The sequence below is a fragment of the Nomascus leucogenys genome, chromosome 12 (assembly GCF_006542625.1).
Source record: "Nomascus leucogenys isolate Asia chromosome 12, Asia_NLE_v1, whole genome shotgun sequence".
Classification (NCBI taxonomy): Eukaryota; Metazoa; Chordata; class Mammalia; order Primates; family Hylobatidae; genus Nomascus; species Nomascus leucogenys.
The window spans coordinates 53,567,468-53,579,709 of record NC_044392.1 but is presented as its reverse complement, the minus strand read 5'-3'; the positions used below and the strand labels follow the sequence as shown (position 1 = coordinate 53,579,709).

The following is a 12,242-nucleotide window of genomic DNA, read 5'->3' as shown; positions in this document are numbered from 1 at the left end:
CCTGAGATCCCTGTGTGGGGATTAGACAGTGGGCTGTTATGGATGTAGGTGAATTGGCTTATTTTGTCTGTCCCTGTCTGAATTTATTGCAGGAATTAAAAAGGACCAAGAAGAGGAAGAAGACCAAGGCCCCCCATGCCCCAGGTAACTTTGAGCAATTGTGAACAGCTACTTCTGTGTTGACACCTGGAGACTCCTGGTTCAGGGAAAACAGAGCAGGCTGACAATATCGATTACATCTTTTCAACCAAGCCTGAATTATTCCTACTAACATTGCTGTTGGTTTTCATTGCAGTAGATGTTTAGGTTTCCATTTCTTCCTCCCCTTATCATTTACTAAGCTACCATAGGTGGACCATACTTCAAAAGCTGTATTCACATGGCGACTGCATGGAAACTTGAGCACATTTTATGTAAAATTATTGAGCCCATTCTTTTCATGATCACTGTATGCTGTGTGTCCTGAGGGCACTAACTCAGAGTGTCCTGTTACTCCCTCATCAGTGTGTCACCTGGACAATTCACTGAGCTCATTCTCTCTCTCTCTGTCTCTCTGTCTCTCTCTCTCTGTCTTTCTCTTTCATCCTTTTCCATTTGGCCCTGTTCTGTCCCAACAAATAGCCAATAATTTGTTGCCTCATTAATGGATCTATCCTTTTTCTTTTTATAACTACTACCTTATGCTACTCATGAAATCTAGCTGGGGCTCTGTGGTGTCTGATTTTCTTTGGCTTACTCTTTAGTTTTTCCTACTTCTCCAGGCTCAGCAGTGAGCTGCTGGAAGGGGAAGGGCCTGAAGTCTTGCAGGACTCACTGGATAGACGTTATTCAACTCCTTCCAGTTATCTTGAACTGTGTGACTCATGCCAGTCCTATAAAACTGCCTTTTACTCATTGGAGGAACAGCATATTGGCTTGGCTCTTTACGTGGACAGTAGATTCCTTACTATGAAGGTGATAAGTCTCCACCTGGTCTTCCAGATAGGGGTCATATTCCTGCACAGAACAGCCCTTACTGAGCTGAGAGATGTCGTTGCCGCAGGCAGGACCTATAGGCGCATGTAGGTTTGAATGAAACTCTAGTTCCAGTTGGAAGCCCAGACTTAGGATGGGTCAGTGGGCATGGCTCTATTCCTATTCTCAGACCATGCTAGTGGCAACCTGTGCTCAGTCTGAAGACATTGGACCCAAGTTAGTTGTGACAGGTTCACATAACTATGCAGCACATGCTGGGAGTAATCTATCAGACATTCTAACTTGAACCACATATCTCTGGGTAGCTACAAAGTTCCTCAGGGATTTCATTTTGCAGGCATGTCTCTGAGCTTCAATACCTGCTCAAAGTCAATGTCATCTTTGTGTACAGCTCATGCAAAGGTGTTACCCTGGTTTTAATTAACCTAACCTCATTCTTTGTATCTTCAATGTCTGCTTGTTTTAGCTGATCTGTCTGTTATCTTTTGTTTTGGTTTTGGAAGCAAGACTGAGCCCTGTCACTTTTTGATGCCATGAATAACCAATGTTTTCTTATAGAACCAAAGACTTATTTTTGACTCAAGGGTTTGTTGATTTTCTCCCTCATTGTAATTTCAGTGTCTAAAATCCTCGCCTTTGTGAACAAGCTGGGTATTTGATGAGACAGGACTGAATACTGCAGTTTTTTTTTCCAGAAATTATTTTGGGTGTTTGCTTTGAATTGATAGGGAAAATATTGCATAACTGTTGCACAAACTCAGGACAGATGATACTGGGATAATGATCTACCAGAACAGGGGACATTTCACCCTTAGGTTCAGAGACAAAAACCAAGGAATCTGTATCATGTCTGACCGTCAGGCCTCCTGGAATATATCTCTCACAGTGTCCTCTTCTCATGCTCAGGGGACAGATGTTCCTGTTTTAGGATTGGACAGTGGATTGTTGCATGAATAGGGGAATAGATTTAATGTGTCTGCCCCTGTCTGACTTTGTTGCAGACATTGAAAAAAATCAAGAAGAAGAAGAAGACCAAGACCCACCATGCCCCAGGTAACTTTGAGCAATTGCAGACATTTATTTTTTATATCTGGAGATGCCAGATACAGGGAAAACAGAACATACCTGTCCATTCATTCAGCCAACCATGAAATCGCTATATTAGTAATGTTAAGATTATCAGTCTGCAATAATTATTAAGCAGGATTATTAGTTAATATTAATATTATTGGTACAATATTAATAAAGGTGCCTCTTTTCATTTTACACCTGTATTTGTTTCTCTTGTTAATTCCTCCAAAATTGTACTAATCTTTATTCAATTGACTTTGTTGAACTGATCAATCACATTTTCTGCAGTTTCCTTTTCTGCCTTTTTGGCTTAAAGAGAACTTGAGATGCTCATCCAATGTCTGCCTCTTTGCCATTATATTTGCAAATATCTGAGAGCAGGAATGTGAATACAAGTAATTCATATCATGCCAAAATTTTGAGAATAAGAGATGTTGAGGTCACAGTAACTCTATCAGTCTATGAAGACACAGGATCTGCTGCATGTGCCGTGTTTTAGCTCTTTGGTAGAGGGATCATTCCAGCTCACTGTCTACCCAGGGCACTGAGCACCTGCTGCTCTGTCTCCTGCTGGAGACAGAGAAGGATCATTCTCTGCCTGAGGGGACTGTTTTTTGCTTCCTCTGGCTTCTCCTGTCAGACTCTCTGTAGAACCAGTTGGGCACTGTAGTTTCTGTTCCCTCTGGTGTTTATCTTCTGTGTTCTTCACTCACCAGGCTGAGCCTGGAACTGCCAGAGGTGGAGGAACAGGACGTCCTGCAGGACTCCCCGGATGAAGTTTACTTGACTCCTTCACTCCCCCATGACCTGTCTGGCTGCCAGCAGCCTTACAGCAGCACATTGTACTCATTGGGGGATCAGCTCACCTGATTTGCTCTCGATGTAGCCTGTGAGTACTCCAGCCTGAAGGTCACAAAGCTCTACTATTCTCCTGGGCAGCCTCTATATGTTCTGTTTCCTGTAACTTGTGCAGGTGAGATGGATCATCTCTGCAGCCAGGCCCTGTAAATTCAGAGTGTTTTGAATCTGGTTCTTGGATCCAGTTTTATGCTCAGACATTCAATGGGTGGAACCCCTTTCTCTTGTGCCAGGTGATTCCTCTGTCACCCAACCCCTTCTCACAAGAGCAGGCTGTAAGTATCAAAACAGGCCAGAGAGGGGAATGATGAGGGATCATTGCAAACTCTTGGCCACAACAGCTCACCTGGAGAATTTTATATAACAGACTTCATTCCTTAAGATAGGGTATCTCTCTTTTCAGACATTATGTTGAGCAGCACCCTTCTCATCACATATCCTGAGCAGCGCCCTTCTCTCTTCTCTGGCCATCCACCTATGCCAGCAGTTTTCCCCCATTATTTTGGAGGGCTGTTTCATGATTCCTGTGTTTCAAGCCAGATTCTCTACTACCTCCTCTGAGGTGGCTTCCCTCCACTGAGGCAGTTAGTATCCCTTCCTCCGTGCATGGCCATGGCTTGCATCCTCTGTAGAGCCCCGGTGGTTTCTTTCATGTGCGAGTTTGTAGTTTCAATCATGTGTCGTCTCAGTGCTATATTCTCATGTAAACCATCAACAGCTAGATTCCCTGATCAGGTGCTGGCCTAACTGATGAGCAAAGCATAGTGGTTCTCATCCCCATGATCTCCAGCAAACCCCTCCTGTGAGCAAGTGCCCCTTGAGGTCGCTGTTTCATAGGGTCTGTAAAGGAAAAAAGAAATTTTATTTCGTTCTCACTCATTCTATTTTTTTGTACCATTATTCTGGGAATTTCATGTGAATTGTTATGAGTTTTACCCATTGGCTCTTGTAGGAAGAGCAAGTAACTCTGTGATGTCCCCCATCTGAATATGTTGTAATGAGAGTAGTGACTGAAACTTTTGTCTTCCATTCTATTTTTGTCAGTAAGCACCTTCCTGCTGGAACCATCCTCTTTCCTGTGTTTCATTTCTCCTTTGGTTTCAAAGAAGCAAAGGCTTTTGTAGGATCACAGCAATTCATAAAACGAAGTAAAATACACATCGCCCTTCCACCTGTTGTACACCTTGCCCTTGGTCAAGCAAGCTCTGTCCTTGCTATAATCTATACAGTGCTCAAGGGGCACTCCCAAGTGGGCAGTGGCATCTCCATGTTAGAGCTGAGGATGCTGAGGCTCAGCAAGGTCCCTTCACTTGCCCAGGATGCCCTGACTAGTCACAGTGAGAACACGGGCTCCATGTCTGCCTGACTCCATAGTGCAGTTGCTGTCATTTCTCTGTGGTTGGATCTCTCAGAGACTGAGCTAGGATGGGTGCTCAAGCTTTCCCCCTTTGTAGAAAATTTGTTGGAAATTATTTCAAACTGAAACGGAAAATTTGCTGGTCTGGTACAAAGAACTCCTGTAGCCCCTCACGCACATAACCCAGTGATAAATACCTTGGTGCACTTTGTCTGTGAGCAGAACCAGTGGCTCCTCCAGTCCCTCCAGGGGGACCTACAGCTCCAGAAGGTGCTTGCTGGAAAATGTCTCAGGGAATGAAAGGTGCTAGTCTATTCCTACCTTGTATCACTTAGGTTTCTGCTCTCCACATGGCAGTCTTGGAGCCCTTGTAAAGTTACTGGGCTCTGTCTCAGGAACACCCCCGCCAGGTCCAGGCTCCCATGAGCAGGAAGGGAAATGCTCAGACACATGTCTCAGAAGTGAGATGTCTGTGATATGGGCCAGTTCTGCCAGGGCATCATGAAACATGGGCCAGGAGAGGCCACGTTCATCCATGCAGACAGGCTGAGATGCATTAATGCACTGTCTCAATTACACCAGGAGGCATCCTGTGTGTGGGTTCTGCTGATAACCTATGAAGAGTCTGTACCATGCACAGCTGTGATCCTAGCCGTGGTGCCAGAATTGATGTGCCCCACCTATCCTCTCGCTTCAGGGAAAGTCACAGTAGAATCAACCTAAATCATAACTTGATCACTTATTGAGGACTTTCCCCACCTGTTCAACCAATAATATGTACAGTATTTCAGAAGTTTGAGATATTTTTTGTTTTTTTCTGAAAATGCAAACAATATTAAAAGTATAAGCTTAAGAAGGCTTAGTATTCTGAGAAAGAGAGATAAAAGGACTTAACAAAATTAAGTATTTAGAGTTAAAAACATTCCTAAACATTGATTCTAAATGGCACTTGCAGAGGACAAGAATGGGAAGCCTGGGTTTGATCAGGCTTCCCCAACCAGATTTGTTGTTTTGAGTTGTTTCTCCATCTGCCCCATATAAACTACCATGAAGTTGCATTGAGTCTCCTAAGTGATGTTTAATGAACAGTAAACTGTGCCCTGAGCAACTAAGGAGGCCACGTGAGGTGGCGCGAAGGGCTCGGGGACAAAGACCCAGAAGCTGGAAGGCACCCCATGCAGGGCTGTGCCAGAGAGGGGCCAACCTGACTCCAGGGAAGACTCTGTATGAGGAAGTGGTGGGAGGTGATGCTGGATAGGATCGTGAGGCAGAAGTTGGAAGGGGCACAAAGGCAGGGTAAGCGGGGAGAGTCATACAGTGGGCAGTACAGAGAGAGTTTTCAGAAACAGAGTAGGAATGTGGAAAGAACAGGACTTCTGGGCAATAAAATTGCTGAGAACATTGCTAGTGTGAAGATGGCAGAATCAGAGAAAGCAGTTGTGGGGGTGTATGAAGCCAGGCATCAGTGATGAATGTGTAGGGAAAAGAAAGAGAGCTCAGACTGTTACTTTGTCTATGTAGAAAGAACTAGACATAAGAGACTCCATTTTGTTCTGTACTAAGAAAAATTGTTCTGCCTTGAGATGCTGTTAATCTGTAACCCTAGCCCCAACCCTGTGCTCACAGAGACGTGTGCTGTGTTGACTCAAGGTTTAATGGATTTAGGGCTATGCAGGATGTGCTTTGTTAAAAAAAAGTGCTTGAAGGCAGTATGCTTGTTAAAAGTCATCGCCACCCCCTAATCTCAAGTACCCAGGGACACAATACACTACGGAAGGCGACAGGGATCTCTGCCTAGGAAAGCCAGGTATTGTCCAAGGTTTCTCCCCATGTGATAGCCTGAGACATGGCCTCATGGGAAGGGAAAGACCTGACCTTCCTCCAGCCTGACACCGGTAAAGGGTCTGTGCTGAGGAGGATTAGTAAAAGAGGAAGGAAGACCTCTTTGCAGTTGAGATAAGAGGAAGGCATCTGTCTCCTGCTCATCCCTGGGCAATAGAATGTCTCGGTGTAAAACCCAATTGTATGATCTATTTACTGAGGTAGGAGAAAACCACCTTGGGGTGGAGGTGAGACATGCTAGTGGCAATACTGCTCATTAATGCACGGAGATGTTTGTATATGTGCACATCAAGGCACAGCACATTTTCTTAACCTTGTTTATGACACAGAGACCTTTGTTTACATGTTTTCCTGCTGACCTTCTCCCCACTATTACCCTATTGTCCTGCCACATCCCCCTCTCCAAGATGGTAGAGATAATGATCAATAAATACTGAGGGAACTCAGAGAACAGTGCTGGCGTGGGTCCTCTGTATGCCAAGGGCTGGTCCCCTGGGCCCACTTTTCTATACTTTGTCTCTGTGTCTTTTTCTTTTCTCAGCTTCTTGTCCCACCTGATGAGAAACGCCCATAGGTGTGGAGGGGCAGGCCACCCCTTCAAGTCTGATACACTGTGCTCTCAGGAAGATGAAGAACAGATACACAGAAGGCATTTTAAAGAAAACTTAGAGAAACCTTGGGGAGAATGAGGATGTGCAGAGGGGAGGAGAGAGAAAGAGGAGCCCTGCAGCAACGTGGATCAGGCCCTGAGGGCCCTGTCCCTCTTCTGAGCCCAATCTGGACTGGAGTGAGGCCATTGGACGTCTTTCCTTAGTCCACTTCCTGAGAATGTGATTTCCTCTTCCTGTGGAAATAGCAATAATTTTTATAAGGGGGTGCTGCCCGGACCCCACTGGAGGAGCGGGTAAGATGAGGATTGTGCTCGGTGTTGCCTCCCTACAGAACCACACATGCTGATCAGTAATACCTGGTGCCCCTAAGTGTCCACGAAGGGACTGGTCCCTCTACAACATTGCTTATGGCTGCGGACACCCACTATATGGCAACAAGATGTATATGTGTGGGTTGGTGGTAAAACCATTATAGGCAATGGAAATTCAAAGTGTTTCAGAACTCTAAAAAGTTCACCTCGTGTAGTATTTGGTCTATTGCAGGGGGCCCCAAGCCCTTGGGGCTGTGGTCAGCTACCTGTCCCTGGTCTGTTAGGCACCAGGCCATGCAGCAGGATATGAGTGGCCGGCAAGCAAGCATATTCCAGCCTGAGCTCCATCTCCTGTCAGATCAGCGGTGGCATTAGATTCTCATAGAAGCACAAACCCTATTGTGAACTGTGCATGCAAGAGACCTAGGTTGTGTGCTCCTTATGAGAATCTAATTAATGCCTGATGATCTGAGGTGGAACAGTTTCATCCCAAAATGATCCTTCCCTCTTTTCACATCCCCCACCCCTGGTCCAAGGAAAAATTGTCTTCCACAAAACCAGTCCCTGGGGCAAAAAGTTTGGAGACTGCTGGTCTACAGTGTCCCAAAACCCTTTTCTATGGTTCCTTCCCAAAGCCTGGAGGCTCTAAGTCCTCCCCTGTTCTTATACTCCTGTGTGTTGAGAAAAATAGCATTTCCTATGCTCTGAAGTTTCTCCAGAACATTCTTTCTAGGCGGCAGGATGGGGATTAATTATAACAGAATATTTGGCATGGCCTTGTTAGCCAATCCAAAGCCCTCTGGGCTGAAGTGGGGGTTTTTCACTTCAGGGGCATCCAGCCTGGGTACCTTCCATCTCAGCATCCCCAGGCACAGACAGGAAGGTGACATCACCCCATTTACATGATGTCTGTCTTTGTGGCCTGGGCCACTGGGTGGCTTACCTCAGAGGCAGAGATGCCAGAGATGGGTGTTCTGGGCATGATTAAGAAAGGGAAAAGTGAGAGCATTCCTACTGAAGCCCCTTCTCCTTTCAGCTCTCACCCAGGCGGCCTGTCCTTATGGGCCTTGGAGTGGAGACTTGAGCCACCACCTGTTAGAGGTGCAGGCTTCACAGGCATAGCCAGAGCCAAGAACCCTGGTGCCCAGTTGTCTGTGACTGAAACTGGATCAAGGGTTTGACTGTGGCTATGGCTTAGCCAGGTGGGGCGTTTCCTCCACCACCTGCAGCTTCACAGCCAACGCTTAACCTGGGAAGCAATGGCCCTTCCAAGGTAGGGAAGGAAAGGGGACCAGGAAGCTCTAATACGGGTGTTGGTGGTCATGGTGCTGTGAGGGGAGGAGGCAATGGGGTCTCTTTGTGCTCCCTCTGAGTCAAGCAGAAATCCACAATGTTCCAACCCAGTGAGGTGAGCAAGAGCCTGGGGTTTAGGATCAAATCTGCTCTCAGGTCCTGGGTTTAACCCTTACTCATTATTGACCTTGGCAAAGTCATTTGTGGTGGTGGTATTTACATCTCAGTTCTGTCATCTGTGAGATCTGAAAAATAATATTGACATTCAATTATTGTTGATAACATTAACTATGAGAATTTCCAAAGGGCTAATTCAATAAAAATTGCTCAATAAATCTATGAATAGTTATCTAATTCTGTTATCTTTCTGGTAAATTAGCACTTAGGAAGTTATTGTGGGATCTGGCCAGCAGCCCACAATGCAACGGGGCTCTTCCTTTGTTCCCAGGCAGATCGGCAGGTCGAGAAATTATAGACACACACAAGATAGTGAAAGCTGGGTCCAGGGGCATCACCACCTTCTGGTCCCATGATGCTGCCAATGCACTGGATATGCCAGCATTTATTATTAAGTTTAGTGAGGGTGGGAGTAGGTTAGTGAGGGATTTAGGATCATTTGATTATGAGGTGAGATGGTCACATGGGGATGAAGTAATTTTTTAACGTAACATCTGTATGCAGAAGTACAGTATACAGAGATAAGAATTTACAGTATAGTGTGTGCATCAGTAATTTCTAACAGAGCCTTAAAACAGAAACACAGTCTTTCCATAACCTATGATTAGCAAGATATTAATCAGCAGTAACAGTTGCAGCAAAAGCTTGTTACAAATAATCCATAGAAACAGGACGTGAAGCTAGATAACCAGTTAGACCAGAAATCCTCAGAAGGGAGTATGCCTTAACCCCAAAGAGGCCTAGAAGAGCCGTGGCAAGATGAGGGTGTTTATAGCCCTATCTTATCCATATAAACATTCGCCCCCCATGTGTCCGTTTATAGACTCTCCACAAGGGTTGCATTCCATTCCCAGAGCTATGAACATCTGCTTTTCTGGGATAGGAATCTTGGTGATGTGAAACCTCCCTGAATGCACATCTGTTCATAGGGTCTCTGCAGGGGGAAGCACATCACGCGCTGTTGGCTAATTCTGGCAGCCCAACCTGGCATTGTCTTTACACAATCCTGCATGCAATTTTGTATTTACAATAATCAGGAGCATTTCATCTTTTATTCCATAGCAATAGTTTCAGGGGGTCTCCCTACAGGAAGTGACTTCACATGCACTGTTTCATCTTAGGGAGAGTAACTGTTAGGATCTCTACTTTCTAGGGACCCCTCTTCCTGTGTTTTCTTAGAAAGTCTCTTTTGCTAGTTTTCTTCCTCTTTGTCAGCATCCCTTTTTAGGTCAATTTTCCCCTATCAAGCACTTTCAGTAACAACTTATTAGGCACATTCAGTAAAAGTGCAAATCCTGGGCCCACAAGTTAGTCTCCTGACATACCCAGCTTCTTGCTCTGTTTTTTTCCCCCCTTGATTTGAAACAAAAGAATAAAATGGCAACCTTCTCATGGAAAGTGTACAAATCTGTCTCTTTTATGAAACTCCATTTAGTTCATCATCTCCACTCACGTCCATGGCCATGTCCTCAGTTTCCTCCCAGGGTTCCACTTCTGCTCCGATTTCCTTAAAACCCTGGGTCGTGTTCATCCTTACTCTCTGTCCCACTCAATATCTCCTCCTGGAGCCCCTGGGGCTGCCTGGTGCTCATCTGTCAAGTGATGCCCCCAGCTGAGGAATAAGGAGACCCGCGTCCTCAGGAGGAGGGAGGGTCATGTGAGATAATGAGCACCATCTGGGTCATGGAGAGGACACATGGAAGATGCTCAGTGAGTGTCGGGGGATGTGTAGTCCCTGACACGTGCCCTGGTAACTTTAAGTATTTAAACTGATTTCTTCCACTGATGTCTCTTTTGCTTCTCCATGGATTCCCACACCCCCAGTCAGGACTCACCCACCTGGCTCCGACACTCTCACCTGCTGGCTTTCCCAGGAGTCGAGAGCACTAACCAGGCTCCAGGAAAGAGGACAGAGTGGATGCCTTTTGTTTCATTCTCCTTTACCGGTGACTTCTCCCTGCTGTCTAATAGGGCATTTGTTTCTCACCATGTCTTCCCTCTCTCATTCATCATATTTTTCTGAATTTTTTTCCAATTTCAATGGACCAGATTATAATGTTAGTGATTATAATGCTAATTCAACATCCTCCACATCCCTATGTAATTATTTCTTCCAGTAGATTTTTATATATAAATACATGCATTTATGTCTTTTGTCATGTACATTATGCATATTTGGCATGTGTTTTTAATTAAATGTGTATATATGCCATATACATATCTGCATGATCATTTCATCAATATCCCATGTTTAGTCTTCCCAATTCTTTTCTCTCATATGTGCATTTAATGTTGATTTTGCTTGATTTTTAGAATCTCCTCCCTCCCAAAACACAGCCTGTATCCAGTGTGACTTCCTTGCCTTTGCCTTATCTACCTAGAAGCTATTTGTGTTTATTAATCCTAAGTTTCTTGAATATGTTTGTCAATTGAGATCACCTTTTCCTCCTGGCAATCTTGTCATTACCGGGTGATGCATGAAAAATCAACAATGTAGAAAATACCAAAATGTCTTTCTCGGCTTCCCTTTACCCCTTGGACTTTCTTGTCCAAGGCCACTTTCCTTCTCTGATGATCCTCTTGGGTGGAAGAGAAAGTCACAATAAGATCATGGACCGCGTGAACACTGTTGGGTGTGGTTTCATTTTCAGAGCTGGATTTAGAGTCTTCCCTTGAATGAAGAACCCTCCCCAGCTGGAAGGTGATGCTCTTGAAGGCTCAGCTGACAACACACATGGGCATCAAGTCATTGGCCACATTCATGCCTCAAGTGTCCTAAAACCGAAGATGATCAAAAGAAAACTGCCTTTCAGCAAGTGGAGACTGGCATGCAGATTCCCTGGCCTGCAAGCTTAGGGTACGAAGGTAATCACATCTATGGTTCTTAGCTGCACTCACTCCTGTGTCTATGATGACAGCTCATTCTTCCATTGCTTTTCTCTTCCCTATTTGTTCTCTCCAGCAGCTGCTGTCATGTCTGTCTGGTCTTACCTCTGTGTTCCATGAGCTGCCACCCTGCCAGGACCTTCCATTCCCATCTGCTCTTTGCTCTCTGAACTCTGCTCGGTTCCCATTGCTACCATCTTGGGCGTCCCTCTCTCTTCAGAGTTTTGTTTGTCTAGATGTTGAGAATATTTCTAAATGCCTTAAGGTGTAACCAGGTGTGGAATCAACTTCAGGGAATTAGAGAAAATAAGTTGAGCCATGGTTACAATCCCCGCTCTCTCTTTGCTAACTGCAAGTAGACTCTCTTGTTTTTCCTTCTTTCCTGAGCCCCTTGGAAAGAATACTTATGATTTTATATATATATATTTTGTTTGTTTGTTTGTTTGTTTGTTTTTTGAGACGGAGTCTTGCTCTGTCGCTCAGGCTGGAGTGCAGTGGCACGATCTCGTCTCACTGCAATCTCCACCTCCTGGGTTCATGCCATTCTCCTGCCTCAGCCTCCTGAGTAGCTGGGACTACAAGTGCCTGCCACCATGCCTGGCTAATTTTTGCATTTTTCGTAGAGACAGGGTTTCACTGTGTTAGCCAGGATAGTCTTGATCTCCTGACCTTTTGATCCACCTGTCTCAGCCTCCCAAAATGCTGGGATTACAGACATGAGCCACCGTGCCCAGCCTTCTATATTTCTCTTTTTTTCATTTTTTATTTGTAACCAACCAAACAAGCAGCAGTAAAATCGTATTTCATTATAAAACTTTATTCCTGTCCTAGCCAAGGTGACCCAACAGCCTCTCATGACTG

The 12,242-nt window shown here is 45.0% G+C and overlaps 1 pseudogene across 1 annotated transcript in view; it reads left to right on the top strand.

Annotated features, from left to right (window-relative positions):
- Window positions 1-11,351, top strand: part of LOC100585076 — a 1,278,821-nt pseudogene extending 1,267,470 nt beyond the window's left edge. Inside the window, exons 16-21 of the transcript XR_004032673.1 lie at window positions 93-144; window positions 762-934; window positions 1,977-2,028; window positions 2,763-2,935; window positions 8,062-8,298; window positions 11,147-11,351. The product of XR_004032673.1 is annotated as a neuroblastoma breakpoint family member 10-like (transcript). The remainder of the gene's footprint in view (window positions 1-92; window positions 145-761; window positions 935-1,976; window positions 2,029-2,762; window positions 2,936-8,061; window positions 8,299-11,146) is intronic.
- The last annotated feature ends 891 nt before the right edge of the window (window positions 11,352-12,242 follow it).